Source organism: Anser brachyrhynchus (genome assembly GCF_964034855.1).
Source record: "Anser brachyrhynchus genome assembly, chromosome: 8".
NCBI lineage: Eukaryota > Metazoa > Chordata > Aves > Anseriformes > Anatidae > Anser > Anser brachyrhynchus.
In genome coordinates this window covers 2611626-2631119 of record NC_137702.1, presented here as the reverse complement: position 1 = coordinate 2631119, position 19494 = coordinate 2611626, and the positions used below count along the sequence as shown (strand labels likewise).

The window sequence follows — 19494 nt, the reverse complement described above, 5'->3', positions numbered from 1 at the left end:
AGCCTGCCCGTGGGCTCACGTTTCTTGACAACAGTTGCTCGAAGTATCAGCAAATTGTCTTCCAGGACATCATTTGTTTGCTTCTGTAATTAAAGTCTACTGGAGCTGCTGTGTTGATTAGGCGCACACAGGAACTTACTTAAAGTGTTGCAAATGAGATCAGGGCAGGGAAGCATTTGAAAGCTTGCGTATGGATTTTAAATACAAATACCTAAAGCTAGGCAAAGAGGAAAAAAAAAAAAGCTTCCCTGAGGTGCGACACTAGATACCACTCTTTGGAAACACATGCAGAAATGCAGTAGTCTTCTGAGACTTGAAAAAGCACCCCAGAGTTGAAAACCCTCTTAAAAAGCCTCTAACCAAATGCAGCTGCTTTCCACGTAGCGATTGTCTTGCAAGCCAGAAATATCTGGAAAGCTCACTAATACAGAATGAAAAGTGTAAACCTTCTCTTCCCCAAACCCCAGAAAAAATGTCAAGTCATGCCCTCAATGGCAAGCTTTGTGTTTAGACAATTACATGTGTTTTTGAAACTGTCTTTAGAAAAATTGTTTAATAATCCTGTAGGCTGTGGGCTGCGGCTAACTAGGGCTGCAAATAAATATCCATTAGCTGCTGTTCCTGTGGCGTTCTCCTCTTGCTGCAGGTACCCAAGTAAAGAAACCCCAAAATACGTGCTGGTGCTTCACTGGGGAGGTTGTTCCCCGGACCGCAGGAGGCAAGGCACTGCGCCAGGGTAAAGCTGGAAGGTCTCACACCCCACCGGTGACAGCACGGCTCATGTTTTGGTGGGGTCTCCTACGGATCGGGACGCTTAAATGGACAGCAAAATAAGTTATTTTATCGCTGTGGAGCAGAGCCTAAAGAAATGTTTGGTTTGACTGGGGTTGGGACGGCAGTTGAATGGTTAAGTGGCTTTGTGGGGTTTCTTCCGTCGGGGTTTCTTTTTCATACTAATCGTGGAGATAATGAAAGACAACGGATCTGCTCGTTTATAAGCGGGACAATAGTTAAATGAGGAAATGGGAGCACGAGTCCGTGATTCTTTGTAAGCGATAACACAATATTAGCGTTAAGCAAAGGGTTCTTCTGTAGGTTTGGTTTTACATGCTTTTACACAGTTTTACATGCTTTAGGATTAATGAAGAGCACTCAGAAATTCCTGAAATTTTACATTTGGTATAAAATTTCATTCGGTCATGTGCTGTGGAAGAAGTTGGCTGCTTCTTCCTGCTTACAGGCAGAGCCTCCAGCGGTGCGGCGTGTGAGAGGCTTGGCCTTGTTTCATGGCCTACAGTGGGGCTGGGGTGACTGAAGGCATGGAAAGGCTCTGAAGTTTGCTAAGTGGAAAAAGTGAAATAACTTCAGCTTAAAAAGAGACTGCTGGTGTATTATATAATAATACGGCTCTAAATATTAGCATTGTTTAACAAAGTCTTCGAGGTTCTCTAGTGGATGTGATATAAATAAAATAACTTGCATATTTGGAGGCCAATGCAATGTGATACTGAAAATGGTGCTTGGCAAAAGCTGGACAGCTTGGGGAAAAAAAAGAAAAAGGTAGCTTTAGAAAGGAACCCGTTAGTGAGGGAAAGCGATAATGCAGCCTTCCCAGCACACTTCCATGCCAGCATCCCGCGGGGAGGAGCATTACTTTCCCTCCCAAAGTGGAGACGTCGCTGTGCTGCTGCTTCCAAGCACATCCGCGGAGCAGTTAATGAAAGGAAACGGCCGGTGGCTTGGAAAGAGAATCCCCCGGTGCGTGTTTGTGAGACGGATGCGGATTCGGAGGGTGGCACGGTCTGGGCTGCGCATCCCCGTGGGCTGGGCAGGATGGGAGCAGCTCAGTTGGGCTGGCCCAAGCGTGGCTTAATGCACACGAGCCTCTCTGTCCTCATGTTCTGGGACACTCGGGGCACGGTGGGACCACCAAAGGGACAGGAGATACCTGGCCTTGGTGTCAGGGAAGTTGACAAAAAAAACTGCAGCAAGGTACTGTGCATAGAGGCAAGGCACACTCCTCCTCGAGAGTTGAAGTAGAAGTGCTGGTAACTTTGTGCAGATGTTGTATGGTTTTTATAAGTGCTGCCGATGCCCTGTTCTGCATTGTGCTGTGCAAAGTCGTGCTTTCACTCCCAAACAAGTCTTCAGTACCAGGTTTCCTTTAGGACTCAGCCATCCCAAAACGCGGCGGGCCAGTTTCACGACTAGATGAGCTCTTGAGAAAACAGTCGGCGGAGGCCCCGATGGAAGCCTGCGCTTTATTAAAAGTGTTTTTTTTCAGACCGGTCAGGTCATATGTTGAAACTGATCCTTCTCCATGGCTTCCTGCGACCTCCTGCTCCTCTCCTCCGAGGGCTGTCGGCTCCGTGTGCTCCTGCCCCGTTCCCAGCCGTGCCGCGCGGAGCCCCGAGCGTCTGCTGGGAGGGCCATGGGAAATGGAGAGATCGGAGATAAGCAAGGAAAAATGCTTGGCAACTTTATAACCTCATCGCGCGTCCCCTCCGGAGACTGGAAATATCCGAGGGTATGCTTTTCTTACCCTTGGAACTTGAGATTATCTTTGGGGGGGGGGAATATGTCCTTCCAGATTCACAGCGTGAGAGTTCCCTTAAGGCAGCTGTGTTGCCTTCCCCTGAAGGAGGTGGCACAGTTCCTCCCTGAGATGCTAAAGCCATGCTTTCAATGTCAGTGCTGCAGGTACAGCGTGCTGCCAAAGTGCCCGTGTGGTGGCTGGTCCGTACAGAACACCAGGGCTGCTTGTGCTGAGGATACGTGCTGGAGGAGGAGGGGTTTTGTTACCTGCGTGGCCTTAATTTTAAAACTCGGGAGGACCTTTAGCTCCTTGGAGCTCTCCTGACTTGGAGAGGTGCTCACTTCTCAAAATCTCATCGCAGCGGAGGCACGGATCGGTCCAAGGGGTTCAGAAGCCCTGTGAGAGGTGGCGCTGCTTGAGGTGATGCAGTGAGATGTTTTGCAAGAGCCCTTCATCTCTTGTTGGGCTGCTGTCACCTTGAAAAGAACCTGGCTTTGCAATCGGCCTTCTGACCACAGCTAGGTACGAGAAAGGGGCTGACATCTGCAGGGAGAAGCGTTGTTACCTTTCATTAGCCCAGCTTTCGAGTGCAGAACGTGGGCTTGGACCTGAAAAGAAGAGTGGTCACTAATAAGACCCGATAGTAACACCACCACCTTTCCTTGTTATTTTAAATTATTGAAGTTGTGTAAATATTTGAAAAATAGTGGTGAAGCCTCCAGTCCTACGTAGGTTGACTTGTGCTAGGCAAAGGCTGGCGGTTAGTATTTTGTTTTCTTTTCATCTTTGCATTTCCTCTAGGACGAACTCGATAGAAAAATTATTTTGATACTTGCTGCGTTGAAGTATTTTTAATTCAAGTGACTTATCCACCGTCTTCCAGAGAGTTTTTGTCTGATTTGTGAGCAGAATCTGGGCGTCTGTTGATAGGGCTGCTCTTCCCGAAGGCTTTGACTTAAAAGCAGGGTGTAAAGGTGGCGATGTACGTATATAAGGGTTCTTGGGTGATGAAAATGTGCTGAGATGGTATAAGGAATTTTGGGGTGCTGTGACAAGGCTGGCCTGATGTATGTCCCAATAGGTTTGAAGTGGATACAGTAAGGGCACGGGGGTCTCAATATTCTCCTAGAACTGTTGGTCGTGGTGAGCACTTCATCCTTCCTTTCTTAAACTTGGTACCAGTTTTTATTACAAGACATGCGCTGGGTAGGTTTGGGTAATCTAAAACAGCTTGCAAGAGACTTTTTTTTTTTCCCCAAATATTAACATGTTATGGAACTGCTAATTGTTGAAGTCTGTGAGATATTTAGACATCTGGAAAAAAACAGAAAGGATTAGTCCAGCCTCAGTACACCCTGTGAGGTCAGGTGGGTGTGTTCCTGTCTCTCTCTCATGACAAATTGAAAGGGGGTTGGATATTGCCATTAGATTCTTGCATTTGATGAAGCTTTTTAAGTTTTCAGCCCACTTGCAGAAAAATTACCTGCTCTGAGCTACCCAGCAAGCGTAAGTCACCTTTTATGACTTGGTTGGCAGAGAAGCTGTGTTGTAATACCACCATTACATTTGTAACAGCAGCCGAATAAAATGTACAAGCCTTTCTTACAGCCCTGGCATCCGTACCTTTGAACATTTTTGGAACGGACAGGGATTTTTTCTAATTTTTTTTTTTAACTATTGAATTCAGTTTCAGTAATTCTGACCTCAAAGATGACTGTTACTGCGTACTCCAGCAGAGACCAGAAATTTAGCAAAATGACAAAAAAAAAAAGTGAGTATTTGAGCTCAGATTAGACACATTTTTAGTTAAGTCCTTGTTGTAAAACTTCTGTAACCCACCTTCCTCTTCATGGATAAGTGCCATCTTCGTTATACTGCGATTATCGCTCTCATCCGTGACACCTTTATAGAGTTCCTGCATGTCTGAGCGCTGAGGAGTCTATGCTGTGTTTACAACAGTTTTTATTGCCTCTCTCAATTTTTCCTGCAAGAGGTCACTTATCATGGTTGAACATCTCTTCTTCAAAATTAACTTGGCCCCAAATAAAAGGAAGTATCTTTGTAATTGTTTTGTTTACTTTGAATTCTTGATGTGCTGTAAAAGTACCAAGCGCTTGGTACGTTTAAATTTTTAATTTTATTTTATATGTTAATTATTCATTCCATATGTTTTGATTTTTTTTAAAATACATTCTCTGGTGAATTAACTAAAAATTTGTAACCTGCTGGAGACACCCCTTTGTTTCCAGAACAAGTTGAGTGTGGAGAGCTGCATGTTGAGCTCTGCTCTCGGTATGCTTCACTCAGGGTAGCATGAAGAGGTCATTTAATTCCCAGTTGATGGCCGGGAAAATTGATTTATGTCATTAAAAACTTTCAGAAGGCCACGCTAGGTCTAGATAGCACCAGGTCAATCTTTGCTTCTGCCCATTGACTTATTTTTCTAGTGTCCTGAATTGTTTCTCTTTCGACTTCCAAAGCTCTTCTCTAAATTCTCAAGTCCGGCTTTGGGCTTGGTCGTGTTGCAGATGCTTTGTAGAACTCTGAATGGTCCGGAGTTGTGGTTTGGGAGCGTGGTCCCGTTGCCCTGCATTGCATCAAGCAGGTTAGATAAACCTGGGCATGCCGGGCTGCCGGACCTCTGAGGTCAAAGCACGTCGTGCTCCTGCTAGGACATTTGTGAGCTCGGGGCCCCTTACTTCTAAATTCACTTTTTTGGCCGTCTGTCAGAGCCCAAGTCTGGCAACCTTTTGCAAGTGAGATGCAACAAGCCTCACTTCTTAGAGCTATTGGTCTATCGCTGTGTTTTTAATTTGCTGTAATTTAATAACTGACACAATGCTGGAATAAATAAATGGGCTGCGAACATTCTTGTAGACTTCAGAAGTCCAGCTCAGGGCAAGATTTAGCTTTTAATTAACACTGTCCATGAGATTTATCGTTAAAATTGTATCCTTTTAAATAAGTAAATCTGAAGTTGAGTAAGAGATGAGTAATTGAAACCTGGTGTGGGCTCACAGAAGGCGCTGCGGAGCACGGGGCCGTCCCCAGTGGAGCGAGCGAGGGCCCGGCGCAGTGCCCGGCCCTGTTCCTCCCAAGTTACGGGTCATTCCCCTGCTGGCCCTACGCTGGATGTTGTCATTATTTATCCCCCCCTTTATTTTTCCTGTGTACAGTATGTTGCTGTGTGTTGAAAACCACATGTTCTTCGGGGCGTTAGGGAAGGTAGCATTTGACATGTGCATAAACCAGATTTTAGTGCGGCGAGGAGCTCTAGGAAGGCCTTCAGAGGCCCCGCGAAAAACAACTGTTAAAGATTTTTTTGCTTCTTTTAGCCCCTGCTGTTAGGTAAATTCTCAAAAGAGAGGCCCAGGCAAGGGAAGAAGCTGCAAAGGCATCCTCTCATTATAGAGGAATCTTAGTCATTAGCAAAAGTCTAATTCATCAGGGATCAAAAGAAGACATTCTCCTGATTCTCTCCAGTTATGTAGGGGGAGATGATATCTGATTTGCTGTTTCTCCTTGGAGAGTCTCTTTGTGGGATGTGATTTATGGTCTCACATTCTGCTTTTGTGACTTTTTGTTGTTGTTTAACATACAGTTGTCTTTAAATCCTGGTGAGTATTTCTGACTCTTATGACTGGTGCTGTAATGAAGCCTGACCAGCACCAGAAGGCTCACAGACCTGCAGAACACTTTCCATGCAGAAATTTTAACATTTCGTGTGGGTTCCTCCTAAGATATTTGGTTTCCCACTTGTCGTAGCAGAGAAGCAAACAGCTCCAGACATGAGGACTTCTGCCATCAACCTTTTCCATGTCAGGCTGAAAATCTGCAGGGAATGGCAAAGTCAGACTGATTTGCTTTTGGTTTATTTTTTGGTTGTGCTACTCAGGGCTACAGAGGTGTGTTAGGTTGGGCATTAAGCTAACTGTTCCGTTCCTTTCTCCCTGAACTGGGTTTAATGGGAGCCAGATTGGGCAGCGGTCAGAATTGTCTTTCTGGTTTTGAACTCTATGAATGCTGTAATAGTGCTGGGGAAGCTCTTTGATCTGTCTTGAAAACATAAAATGTGAGAGGTTGGTACTGGGGCAATGGGGAAGAGGTCTTCTCAGTGTTCATAGTAGGTAAAGTTAATTTCCAGTAAATTCGCTCAATTAAAAAATAAATAAATAAATAAGACTACCAGCAGACTTGCTACTTTTCCTTGCCAAAAGAGCTCGTGGATGGGTAATATAATCTTTTGTGTGAGTGCTGCAGGTGGAAACTGATCCTATAAATACAAGGATTTGGGGGAACCTGAACACGTACGGTCCCTTTTTCGTCATTCATGGGGCTTGTTGGGTTCTGCTCCCGTCTGAGGCCAACCTGAAGACGCCGGGCTTGGAGCTCTTAAGGACTGGGCACAAGTTGTTGTCCCGCGTTATGATTACCCTGGGATACCTTTGGTGTAACGGTCCCATATATTTTAAAAATCCTTGGGACCAAAAGGTTTAGACTGAATGAGCACTAATGCCTGACCTGGCATCGTTCTTCCTGCTGTGCCGGTGAAGGACTGAAGCTGTTGCCCCAGGCTTGTAGATGTGCACCCAGCAAGGGTCATAGCAGCAAGAGCGATGCTCTCATTGCCTTTGATTTGGGAAAATTGCAGTCTGTAAGGGTTCTGCACAGTTTTGTGCTGTAGGTATTTTTTTTTTGTCAGCCGTACAGCAATCTCCTTCCCAAAGCCTGTAATTGTCGGATGTTCTGTTAGGCTTTTCCCCCTGCCACTTATTATCTCCGCAGATTATCAAGGGTAACTTCGCGTGGACTAATTGTAATAACTGAAAAGGCCTGAGGGGAAGAATTCTGTCTCTACTTTGCAAGCAGGGGATTAAGTGTGTATATATTCAGTGTAATTTGCTGGGAGGTGTCTTTGTACATAGCTGTCAGAAGACCTGTAAAATCATTTGAAATATTGCAAAGGGTAGTGGCGTGGTGATACGCAGGCTCGGCTTTCTTTTGCTTTTGTTGGGTTATCTCACTGAAGCTGGTTTTTATGCGCTTTTAATGCACTTTTTTCTCTCTCTTTGCCTGCGTAAGCTAGTGTCGGGCTCCTTGAGAAGACACTTATGTTCTTGAAGGATTATTGTGCTAATTTAGCTCTCATTTCATCGGGTATTAAGGCCTGATATTATCCTGCTATTTGTTGCTGTACTTAGACTGTAAATTACTGACAGCAGAGGTGGTTGGTGATTACAACAAAGATGACTCCGGTGCAGGAAGGAAATATTGGTTTTCAATCTCTAATTGCTTCGCTGTCTTAAAGATCCTACAAGTGGATATGATCCTCTGGGGCTCAGTGATTAAGTAAGGATGATTAAAATAGTCAGTTTGACCAACTGAGCCAGACTTTTTTTTTTTTTTCCCCAAGTCCTTGAAGAATACATAATGTATCTTCCAGGAAATACAGTGGGCAATTGCTTTCAGTCAGCTAAAATGTTTCTCATCTAAAACAATCCCTGCCGTGCTGGACTCGTGATAGGAAATACGATTGTGTTGGAAATAGCAGGCTCGATTAATTACGTGTTCTCTTTACAAGTATTTCTCTAATGGTCATCTTTTGGTTTCTGCAGAATAAAATCTGAATCTGAAGAGTGAAATCACTGCATTTGCTGACTCAGAAATTCTCAATTATTTCACCCCGTGCATCCACAGTCAGCAGCAGCAGGCACCGGCTCTCCGTCCGGCCTTTACCTCCTTGTTAGCTCACGCAAATGCGTCCTTGTGCTCCAGAAATGGGCATTTCAGCATCCTGTGAAGGTTGTATCCATCTTCTTTTTGTCTCCAATTTTACAGAACTGGGAATTTAGGTATTACCTTGGAAGACTTTGGGTTAACCTAGACCAAATAATAATTATTAAGTCTAGTCTTTCAGCGGTCTTTCCCTTATGTATTGTTGTCTTCGGAATCTTTTAAAATAGCCTGAACATTCCTGGGTACAAATAGATTTTCCTATTTAACAATGTTTTTGTTAAAAGAAAAAAAAAACAATGTTAAGGGCCCTAGAACTGTGTTTTTTCTGCAGTGTTCCTGGGTTCCAAGCTCTGTCTTTTGAACTGGAAGATATTAAGAAACACGAGGGTCTGAAGCTACTCAGCGTGTCACTTTTATTTAAATAAGAGGTAAAAAGTGAATTATCTCTAAACTGTTTGAAAAGTTTTATCTGTCCTAATTTTGGCCTCTGGAATCACTCTGTAAGCTTTTCTTGGGACTTCTGAGTCAAAAAGAGAGCAGGTTCCAACGTGAAAGTGATGTTGTGCAGTGCAAGGCCGCCCCTTGAGCGCGGTGATGTTATCGCCTGGAAGATGCTTCTTTAAACAGTTAGCAGGAACTCGCTCTGGTTAATGACGGCACTTGTCTCCTGCTAGACACTGAAAAATTACCTCCATGAGTTCTCCTCATTTTTAAGATCCTGCTACGTCCAATCTTTTTCATAGAAAATCTGCTGCTTGCTTCCAGGCGCGTTTCTTGCAGCAGAGAGCAGCGGGAGCCCTTCTAGGGAAGTGGTTTCGGTGCTGAGCGTCCTAGAAAATCCCATCCTGAGGAGCAGGGCAGCGCAATTGTTCTCAGTGACTTCACCTAAAGCACCCGCGGTGCTTTAACTACAGGGAAGTATACGTTTTTTTGGGCCACGTTACCGAGCTGGCTACAAATCCAGAGCATTTCCATCAGCATCAGTGCTCGGATGTTCAATGGTGCCTCCGAGCTGGATGTCCCGTGCAGCGAAGGGAAGGTAACGGGCAGCTGGCGGTGCTCCGGGGTTCTGCCCCTGCCCCTTTCCCAGAGATGTGCAGCGCGCGTGAAACCTGAACGCCTTGCATTTTGTCTTTAGGCAGCATATAGTGTTGCCGTCGCTTCCTGCCCCGAACGCCATGGGAGAAAGGCCAGTTTTGATCAGCGCCGTCCGTCCGGCGATGTGGGGCCGGCTCAGCTTTCGGGGATGAAAGACGGCTGTCATCCGAAGCGCCGTGTGAGAAACCAGTGTCTGCTCTCGCATGGCCTTTGGGGGAAGGGAGGCAGCGAGCGCTTTGCATACAGGAAAATGTCTGCTCGGGGGGTATTTGATTTCACTAAACAAAATATTATCCGACCTCCTTTGCATGGCTTTCATACCATAATGGGGTTAAAACGAACAGCCAAATGCAAATGGTTACTTTTCTTGTTCCCTCTGTGTTCTCATGCCCTCCACCAACCTTAGCCATAATATCCTTTTTTTCTTAAAGAAATATATGCCAGGAAATTAAAAAGACATCTCACTTTGGCTAGCACTAAATAGTGTGGAATTCAGTCGAACCCTAATGACTAGATACTGTTTATTTCTCCTAGAAGTACTTCTCAGGCTGAATGTGTGACTTGAAACGAGCGGTTTTGTTTCCAAATTTTAAATTCATGTGTACGTCAGGAAAACGTTTGCAGGATTTGATGAAAGCTGTTGCTACTTGGAACAATATTTGTTCTTGCAGCCTGTGTGTCGTAATTGCATGTGCAATTGGAGGAGAGTAGCAGGAGTTCTCTGAGCATGAACTTACTTTTCACCTTTCAGAGGAATATAAATAAATAAGAAAGGAAGTGTTTAATGTGGTATATTTAAATTAGCTCTCTTAATTGGAAAACAGCTCCTGTTTTTTCGTCTCCCATGTGGCTTCTTTGGTCTTTATTAGTCTTCTCATCACTTCAGAGCTCTGAAATATGAGTGATTTTTGTATATGCAGAAGAAGGATTTTGTAATCTTCCATTTTTTTCTGGTTTGCCTGAATCTATCAAACTTCTTTTTCAACGAAGTGAAAGGGAAAACAGCTTAAAGTGGCTTTTTCCTGTTGCACAAGATGTGCTCCTTGCTCAAGTTCTGCAGAACTTGCTAGTTCGAGCCAAACTAGGAAATATTTTGGATATTTTATGTTCGTTAATCTTTGATGTTTTGGGATTTGGTGCTTCCATGGTGTGTGTTGGACATAAGCCTGGGTAAAAATGCCCTGGAAATGGGTGCGCCAGGCAGGTGAGGTTCTGGCAGCCCTTGTCTGGTCTGCACCAGCGGCTTCTGTCCTGGGCCAATTCTCACCCAGGGAGGTTCCAGGGTTTGTCTCCCTCGGATCGGACGCGGGTTTGTCTGAAGATGCAGCCTGCAGGAGTGTCACCCTTAGAGAACACAGACACTCGAGGTTTGGAAATTCACTGTTAATTCGCTGCCTGCTTGCCAAGGCAGTGGTTTTGTTATTTTTTGTGCTGTGCTTTAATGATGATCTTGCCCTCTGTGGAACTCCGCTGTTTGTTGAGATTTGGAAGTGAAATGGCATATGCTGGCCTTTGTGATTTACATTGTCTTTGGCAGAAGGCTTATTCAAAGCTGCTGAGAGCATTTGGAAGCATCATCTGGTCCAGAGCGTGCCTGCATTTCTCCCCCGTGTTCTTTTATCAGCAGCAGAGTGCTCTTCGGGGCAGTGCTGCGGAGCGACTCTGCCGAATTGTTTCTGTTGGCAATTCAAAGGCCTGGGGTTTTGTTTGGGTTTTAGTGTGTTCTTCTGTCAGCCAACATCTGCGTGGATGTTTTCTGTTAGCATCCCTTTAATTTGGGGATATGCTTTGCTTAATTGCAACTTTGACGTTATAGGAAGATATTTTGACCAAACCTGTTCTACCTTACGCTAATGGAAATGCAGAATAAGTGCATGCTGTGACCGATGCTGGTAGCTTGTCTCTGGTGAAGAGGCCATGATTTAAAAGTTTCCAGTTCCCTTGGTTCAGCGAGACTCCAATCTCTTGACCGTCGAAGCACATTGCCAGGCTTGCCTGCTCACCTGGGCTGTCTACTGAAGGAGAGATGGAAGGAAGAACGCACCTACAGGTCAGGAACGGGGAGTGGTAGTCACTGATAGCTGATTCATGAAATACTTCACATTTGTGTAAACCAAAAAAAAATAGTAATTAAACGCATGTTTTTGTACACGTGCCAAAAGCGTGGGACAGCTATAGACTAAAATGAACGCCCTGATCTGGCGTTAGGAACGCGGTGTGGTTCAGTTCTCATGTGCACATGATGAACAGCAGAGAAGCATACCGTACCACGAAGGAGCGCAGCAGTGCCAGCTCGTCAGTTGTTTTGTGTTTATAAGCAGATGCTTATTCTTTAATGTAGGGAACGGTCGGTATATTACCCACAGTGTGACTGATTTACCAAGAGATGCAGGCAATTTGTTTCCAAGCAGAGACGTGTCTGGGCTAATACAGTGCAGGCGCTCTAATGACAGTGCAGTTTCCAGTGCTTTTTCTTACTTTCCAGTTTGTTTAGAGACCCGGGGTTATGAGAAATAAAATTAAGAAATCCATCTGTAGCAGTCTACGTTTTCAGGGGAGAATGTACCGGGGAGCAGCAGAATTAGAGATGCTCACACGCCCAAACCCCGTAAAGGTATTGCAACTGATAGAGCTGCCGCTTAATTCTGGCAAGTCAGCTAAAATGATTGACCTATTTTTCTTTCGGAAACTTTGTTTATATGAGAAGCTTTATATCTCATATAAAATTAGCTTTATGTGAATGGGAACTCTACTTGTAATGATTTAGTTTAGAAAAGTAATGTCAACACCCCAAAAGATTTTTGGCTTTTGATTTCCCAGTGCCCAATGGAAACCTTTCGCAGGGGCTGGATAATGTCTCGTTTTGACTTCTGCTGCAGCACACAAAGAGAAGTGTCTTGACAGCTTCCAAACCAATAATATCTTACTTATGTTTCAATATATGAGTAACAGCCCAGGCTTTCCAGAGATTATCTTTTTGTAATGTCTTCAGTTCTGTAACATGCTGTAGCCAGATGAATGCGAGTCCTTCAGCGTTGCGAAGCCCAGGAATGCATCCCTTTTAAAATGTGCGTTATAGCAGGGATGTGCAGCAACATCAGGTCCCGGGGCCAGAGTTGTATTCTTTTAATTAAGAGGTGCAGTTAGCGGAGCACATGGAATTTCTTCCTCTGCATGCTGTTCCTTTCCTTTTTTCTAATCTTTTCTCTGCTGTGTTTTTTTCACGGTCCTTGGGAGTCTTGTTTTTTCAAAGTGATCCCCTGCTGACTATTTTGAGGTCTGTCTAAGCAGTTTCTTCAGCTCCGGTTTAAAAGGAGCCATTCCCTTTGATTACTTAAGTAATTCCATTGCTGCCCTTGTGATTAGCTTCCTCGGGGTGGAAGGGCTGGGGGGGAGCGGAGGCGAGAGGTGCCGGTGCTGCGCCATCCGACCAGGGCACGTTTTTGTGCACCCTGAGCTTGTCACCCTGGTCCGGGGGTGTTGTAAATGAGTCTTTGCACCCAGACAGAGAGGAGAAGCTGGCGAAGAAGCCGCCCCATGCAGGCTGGTGCTGGGAGGGCTCCACTCCTGTTGGAAGAAAAGCTGTTCCACATGGCGCTGTGCAGACGTCTCTGGTCCTTCTCAGCAGGCAAGTCCTACGGCAAGGCCTGCTGCTTTATCTGCTAAGGCAAGGAGCGAGGACTCCTCCTGTTAATCTCCTTACAGAGGCAATTGCTGCGGTGATGAAAAATGCCTCAAGCCGTTCCCTCCTCCGCGGGGCTGGTTTGTTTTCCCTTTGCCCCACAGCGTACGCACCGCTCCTCGTGTTTGCCCTTGGTCTTCTATTGACAGCGAGTATCTCTTATTAGATCTTGCCTTGAGCAGAGCTTTGAAAATAGCAACGTGCTTTCTAATCGAATATCTGCTGATTCCTAGATGACTGCGATGGCAGGATCCGAAGCGCGCAGACTGGGGACATCTGTGTTTGTTCAAGAAACAACAGGAGATGCAGTGGATGGAAAATTGATGAAGTTTGCTGAGGCACAAGGAACTGCCGAGATACATTGAAGAAAGTGTTAAATAACAATCTCTGCTTAAGGCCCCAATCCAGCAAAGCACTTAAACGTATATTGTAACTGTAAACAGTCGAGACATCCAGTTGATTTAAATGGAACTACTTTTGTGTTTAAAGTGAGATATTCACTTGAGTGCCTTTCTGGATCAGGGCCTAAGTGAGTGAGAGCTTGAGTTGTTGGTCATTTACAAGAGCGAGGCCTGGAAGTGAGACCTGACCAGTGGTTGCGGTGTCCTGGGGTAGCTGAGCTCTCGGGGAGCCTTCTCAGGGCTCTGTCCCTGCTGCTACCTTTCCTGCAGATATGCTGCTTTTTCCTCGCTGACTTGTTTGCTCACAAGTCAAAGGACTTAAGCAGAACGTGGCTCTAAAAGATGCAGGTAATTCACCACGGGCCAGGTAGTGGTGTGAGTGATAATGTTATCAAAGGGCCTCAACCCTGTGTTAGAGGAAGAAAGGAGGAGCAATAAAAATGGCAACGTGTAGGTATGTTTCTACATCACAGGTGTAAGTTCGTACACATCAAACCATAGGTGAGGTTTTAAAATATATCCAATCCTACGTAGATAATTTGCATTTTTTTCCGAGTCTTCAATCTATCCTAGAAGCGTTTCTTAGGGTAACAGGATTTTTTCAAGCAATTATCCCCATATGGCTTTGATTAGTGGGAAGAACTAACTCAGTGTGCCTGATCCCACTGTCCCCCTGCAGCTGCCCTCACCCCTGGGCGCTGCCTGCCCCTCGAGCGCTCTTCTGCTTCGGGTTCCCCAGGGAATTACTCAGCAACCATTTGTCTCCTTCCCCATCCGTGTGAAGTAGGATAATAATGTTTACCCGCCTGTGTAATACAAGTCCAGATCCTTGCATGAAAGGCCCTACTGTGCAGAAACACCAGGTAGCACTATCGGCAGGCGGGGGGAAATCTGTACCTGCAGCTTCAGACTATTCACAAGGAGCGAGGTGAAGTTTTCCTTGACAAATAGGCAAGGTGCACTGGGTCTGCACTAGGGCATGATGCTGCTTTAAAAGGAAATATTAGGGATTAACACTGCAATCGTCACTAAGTCTTCGAAAACTGTGAAGGGCAATTTTCTCATCCTGTCAGGTGTGGAGTTGCAGCAGCTGCTGTTCCTGAACTGTTCTGTTTGTGCTGAGCACCGCCTGCCTCCTGTGTCCCTCCTGGTTGTGTGTCCGTCCCACTTCTGACTCCCAATGGCAGATATGTTGACGGGATAATAGTATGCCTTTGAGTTTGTTCCTCAGAGCTACGCTACTAACTTTTAAGGAGGTTTTGTGTTCATGCAGGCTTCTTGGCTGGCAGCTGCAGGCATCGAACGGCACAGAGCTGGCAGAGGACGAAAGTCCCAGTAGCAGGGTGACAAAGAGGAACGAAGATAAGATTCAAATTTGCTAAAGAATAATGCTTAACAGTAGCGTTGTTTTATTGTGGGTAGCCCCTGCAGGGCTTAGACAAGGTTTACGCCACAGTCGGTAAGGAGCAGGCTCCTTGCTCTGGCAGGTTTCTCGTCTAAATCTCAGTGGCAGCGATGTCAGTGGCAAAACCCATTGCCTTCAGTAAGGAGAGGAGTTTGCCTTCAATACGTGGTGAAGTGTGAGGAGGAAGAGCAGCCCGGAGCAGAGACTTGACCAAAAGTCCCATAAGAGGTTAACAACAAAGCGAAGGCTCCCACGTGTCCGGCAGGCACCCTGCAAGCTGCCCACAGCACTCCTCGAGGAGGACCTGAAAGAGTACAGATGGTGAAATAAGCAGCTCTTCTGTTCGTCCCCAGCCGTGGGCAGTGTGTGTGTGTATACAGCCGTGCTCAGTAAGGGCCCATGTGAGTGTTCCCAGCTAAGCCCCAGGTCAGGAAGTACACCTGACAAAGCTATAATTCGTGGAGCTGCGTAAAACACCTTTTCATAAGGCTTTGTTTCATATTTGTTGGGCTAAATCCGCCTACAAATTTTCCTAGCGCACAAACTGTATCATTGTTTTGGAAAATGCAAGTCTGACCACCGTAAATGGGTTTATATTTCCAACAGGGCAGTTATTTAATTTCCTGTTGGAAGTCTGCAAATGTTGGCACTGTTCGCTCCTTGGCGGGAGGCCAGAAGAGAGCACGGTATCGTTAACATGTACAGTCCGTTCGGGATTTCACTTGGGTTCAACCAAACTTTAGGACCGCACTATAAAAAAACGTATATATTTTTTGATTAAACTTCATAAAAGTAGTTGGGGAGATACGGGTGGAAGGGGGAGGCAGGGTTTTCTCTAGCATGAGAGCAGCTTTTGTTCTTCTGTACCTCGTCTTGTGCCTGTGTAATCCTGATTTTGCTGCAGACTTAATCTCACTTTGTAGTTTTCTAGCAAGGCCCCACGAAGTGAGGGTGAGGGCTGATGCCGAGATCGACGCTTTCGGTGTAAGCACACGTTCCTGATGCAGTTACCTTCCTTGGGACCTGCCTGCAGGGTCCCTGCGAGGGTCAGGTGCTGAGGTTTGCAATCCTGGGAGGCACGGTGACGTGGCTGCAAGTCCTGGAGCCCCAGGTGCCTTCCCAGAGGGTTCACGAGCATGTTTGGGAAACGCTGTCCTTAGAGACAAGTGCGCTGAAATTACTGGGGAAGCAAACCCTTACAAACAAAAGAGAGGTTTGTTCAGAATTTGTTTTAAATACACAGACTCAGCTCTGCAAAAATAATCGGGCTGGTTCAGCACAAGAACACGTAAGTTACCGTGGGTGCCTGATGCTTTAAGGAAGCAGGCTTCCTCTGCACGGCGGTGCTCCTAGCTCTCGTGGGCCTTCTGGAACTCCTCTTCTGGGGCCGGCATCCTCAGGTGCTTCTCCGTGTGGTCTGCAGTGTAGCTGTACTCTGCACAGCATCTACAGCTTGAAATAAAGGTAGTTGAACCTGAAGGTAGGCAGCCAATTTCACTTCTCTTTTGCAAGTTTTTTGCTGTGTGTTGCAAGCGGGCGTTCAAATGATGTGGCAGACGCCTCGTCCCTTGGCAGCCTTTCGGTCAGCATCCCCACGGCTGCAAGTGGCTGTGCACGAGGGTTGCTGGGGGCAGGGAGCTGTGGCCCGTGCCATGCCGGGGATCAGCCGTGCCATTATTGTGCTCTTTAGTAAATCTCGCACAAAGCGGTACTTCGGTGTAATCCGTGGGGATTTGCCCTGCTCTGAACTGGAGCAGCTGGGTTTTTTTGCAGTGGTTTGGGCGTGGAAGAGGCGCTCCTGGAGAAACCCGCGCGATGTGTGCGTTATCGTTAACATTTGCACTCACTTTCTCCGGCTTATCTGACTCTGTAGTAGGTAAAGCCAGATGATGGAGAGCAGGAGAGAGACAAAAAGTATGTTTTGAACACCTGTCATATTTTGGTATTGTTCCTTGAAAGATATTCTAGGCTGATGATAATACGTAGCTTAAGCATTGATACCTCTGGAATCAGAGCTGGGAGTAACGCAGGAACTGCTGTGTGCAGGGGCCGGGCTCTTTTTTTTCATTGAGGCCTGAAAGAAAGAGGCAGTGCAGCCAGAGCAAAATGCCCATAAAAACTGGAGCGTATAAAGTGTGTAAAAAACGATATGCCTGAACTTATGTACTGCAATAATGTACTTCTGCTGCTTGCTTTTTTTGCGTGTGTGTGTGTGTGTGATAACTCATTTAATAAGGCCTGTAGGTCTTTTTTTTTTTCTTTTTCAGCATACAGATGAACACATTCATCTGTATTTACATCCAGAAAGGCAAGGCAGAGTGTGTTCTTGCCATATGCTCACGGAGCTTACAGCAGTAATAACTGGATAGGGACAGGAGACCCTCTGGTCCTTTACAGTTTCTTTTGGGTGTTAAATTTCATGCAGAAAATATGGTTCCTATTGCAGTTTGGCAGGCTTCAGAAAAAAAGCAAATCTTTTCGATGTTCCATCTAAAAAAATTATAACGCGCACAATTTTTATTTCTTTGCTGTCTCTCAGTGATCGTGTCCAGAAGTTTTCCATTTTTATATAGGTTTGATCCAGGGATCTCAAAAATGTTTATAAACATTTTTTAAAAAAATAATTTCTCGCTGTTTGTTGCTGTGAGTTAGATGCGTGTTCTCCATTTAGGTACATGCAGAGGAGCACAGGTTTAATCACTTTTTGAGAACCTGAAAGAGCCCGTAGCAGGGAATAAAAGCCAGGGACGTTCTCCTCCAGGTGCCCCCGTTTTAACAAAAATTTAAGATCAAAGCACTGTATTTTTTTGCAGCAGTTTGAGGCCTTGCCTGTGCCTGTCTCTTTTCCACCTGGTACACAAGCAGTCATCTTACATTCATTGCCCCTTTTTCTTGGGTTTGCCCAAACTCCTCCACCACTGCCCTTCTACCTAGACCTTCCAAGCCCTGGCACCGTCTCCTGCCATGCCCAGGTTGGCAAACTGTGGAGGGGAGCGGGATGTTGGCAGAAAGAAATTGTCAGCAAATTGGTTTTGGAGCTGCTAATTTCAAAATTACCTTCATCCAACAAACGCGTTTTCTAGCATTTCGTGACGTTGGGTTGAAATACCCTTTTCTATGCAAGGCAGTGTACTGATCGGCTGACCGCAGCTGGAGGTGAAGGCTTGCCCCTCTCCAGGGCAGAGGGGGAGCCGTGGTCACACTGCGGCTGCCCGAGATCGTCCCCGAGCTGTGGCTGCCACCTGCGTGCCAAGAGAAACGGAGACGTGGTCCTGGTGTGCAGCACCTTGGCAAGAGTGGGGTCCTTTGTGGTGCTACCTCTGTGCATTTTGAGTCGAGATGAGGCATGTCAACAGTTCTAACGCAAATTCGGACTAAAAATATCTATATTTAGACATGTAAAAGCAGCCTCATATAGCAAAAGGAGATAAATAGCTGCATAACAATGATGTCTTACCTATATAGTAATACGCCTTGCAAAAAAACCAGAACTCAGCATGTCCTGTAAGTAGCATGAAACACTTCTTGAAGTGCCACGACTGAGATGCTATGTCAACAACAACAACAAACGAAAAAAAAATCAAAAAGCTGGACTTGCACCACCATGATAAATAGCTTTGTGTTGAATATGTTTTCCAAGGAGCACTTCCATGTATCATGTGATGTGCGAATTTTAGCTAAACCTACAGCTATCAAATATAAGATTACAAAGTGCTTTTGAATTTGGAATCTTGACATCGAAAAGTATTTTGCTTAACGGTCCTGAATGATGGAGCTTCAAGTCCTTAGGAAACAGGGAGGACATAAAAATACTGTGATGTAGTAGGCTCACCTGGTTCATAAGATCCTATGTAAAGCAAGTATAAAGAAAAAAGTGCATAAAGGAGTCTCTCGTTCTTCACAGAGGCTACGCTGGTGATGTGAGGATGTTCTCTTCCTACGTGGGAATGACGAGAGGTGCAGATGAGAGAGGCGGTGGCCTCAAACACAAGAGGGAAGCATTAAAACCAGAAAAGAGATTACTGAAGATGAGTACAAAAGCTTATGATAAAGTAACAAAATCAGAAAAGCTAAAGCACGGGATAGGGCTTAAGCTCTAACTGCTGATGAGAGTAGCAGAAAAAGAGAAAGAAAGCCAGGAGAAATGCTGACCTGTGTTTGGTGCAGAGGAACAGTTCTTGGTAGGCGAAACCAAAGGGCAAAATGTTTAATGCCCGTTTTTTCTACTGCTCTTCATCCTGCCCTGAAAAACTAGCAGGCACGATGAATGCAGGACTGTAATCTCAGGCTAGAATAAGAAAAAGATATCTCGAGAATCCTTGGGTACTGTGGGTGTTTTCGGATTGCTCCTGTGGGTTCTTTCACAGCCCCGAGCCGGTCGGTCCCAGCCAGTCTCGGGAGCCAGAGCTGCTCACTGTGAGCGCTGCTGGAGAGCTGGAAAACACGAAGCCTGCTGAAAAGAGAAGTGCCAAGCAAGGATACGCCGGTCTGCTCAACAACAGATTGATTATTTGCAAGCAGCTGGAAGATAACAAGGAGATGAACAGACAACGTCTCTGGGGTTCTGCGAGCTCCTGGTGTCACGTCTCGTGTGCCTTTCCTGCAGGCCGTCTCCAGGCACCTGACTTTAGTCAGA

At 45.7% G+C, this 19494-nt stretch overlaps 1 protein-coding gene across 1 annotated transcript in view; it reads left to right on the top strand.

The window, feature by feature from the left end:
* ROR1 (receptor tyrosine kinase like orphan receptor 1) overlaps positions 1–19494 on the top strand; it is a 156801-nt gene that overhangs the window by 3266 nt on the left and 134041 nt on the right. The gene's annotated exons all lie outside the window — the stretch shown is intronic.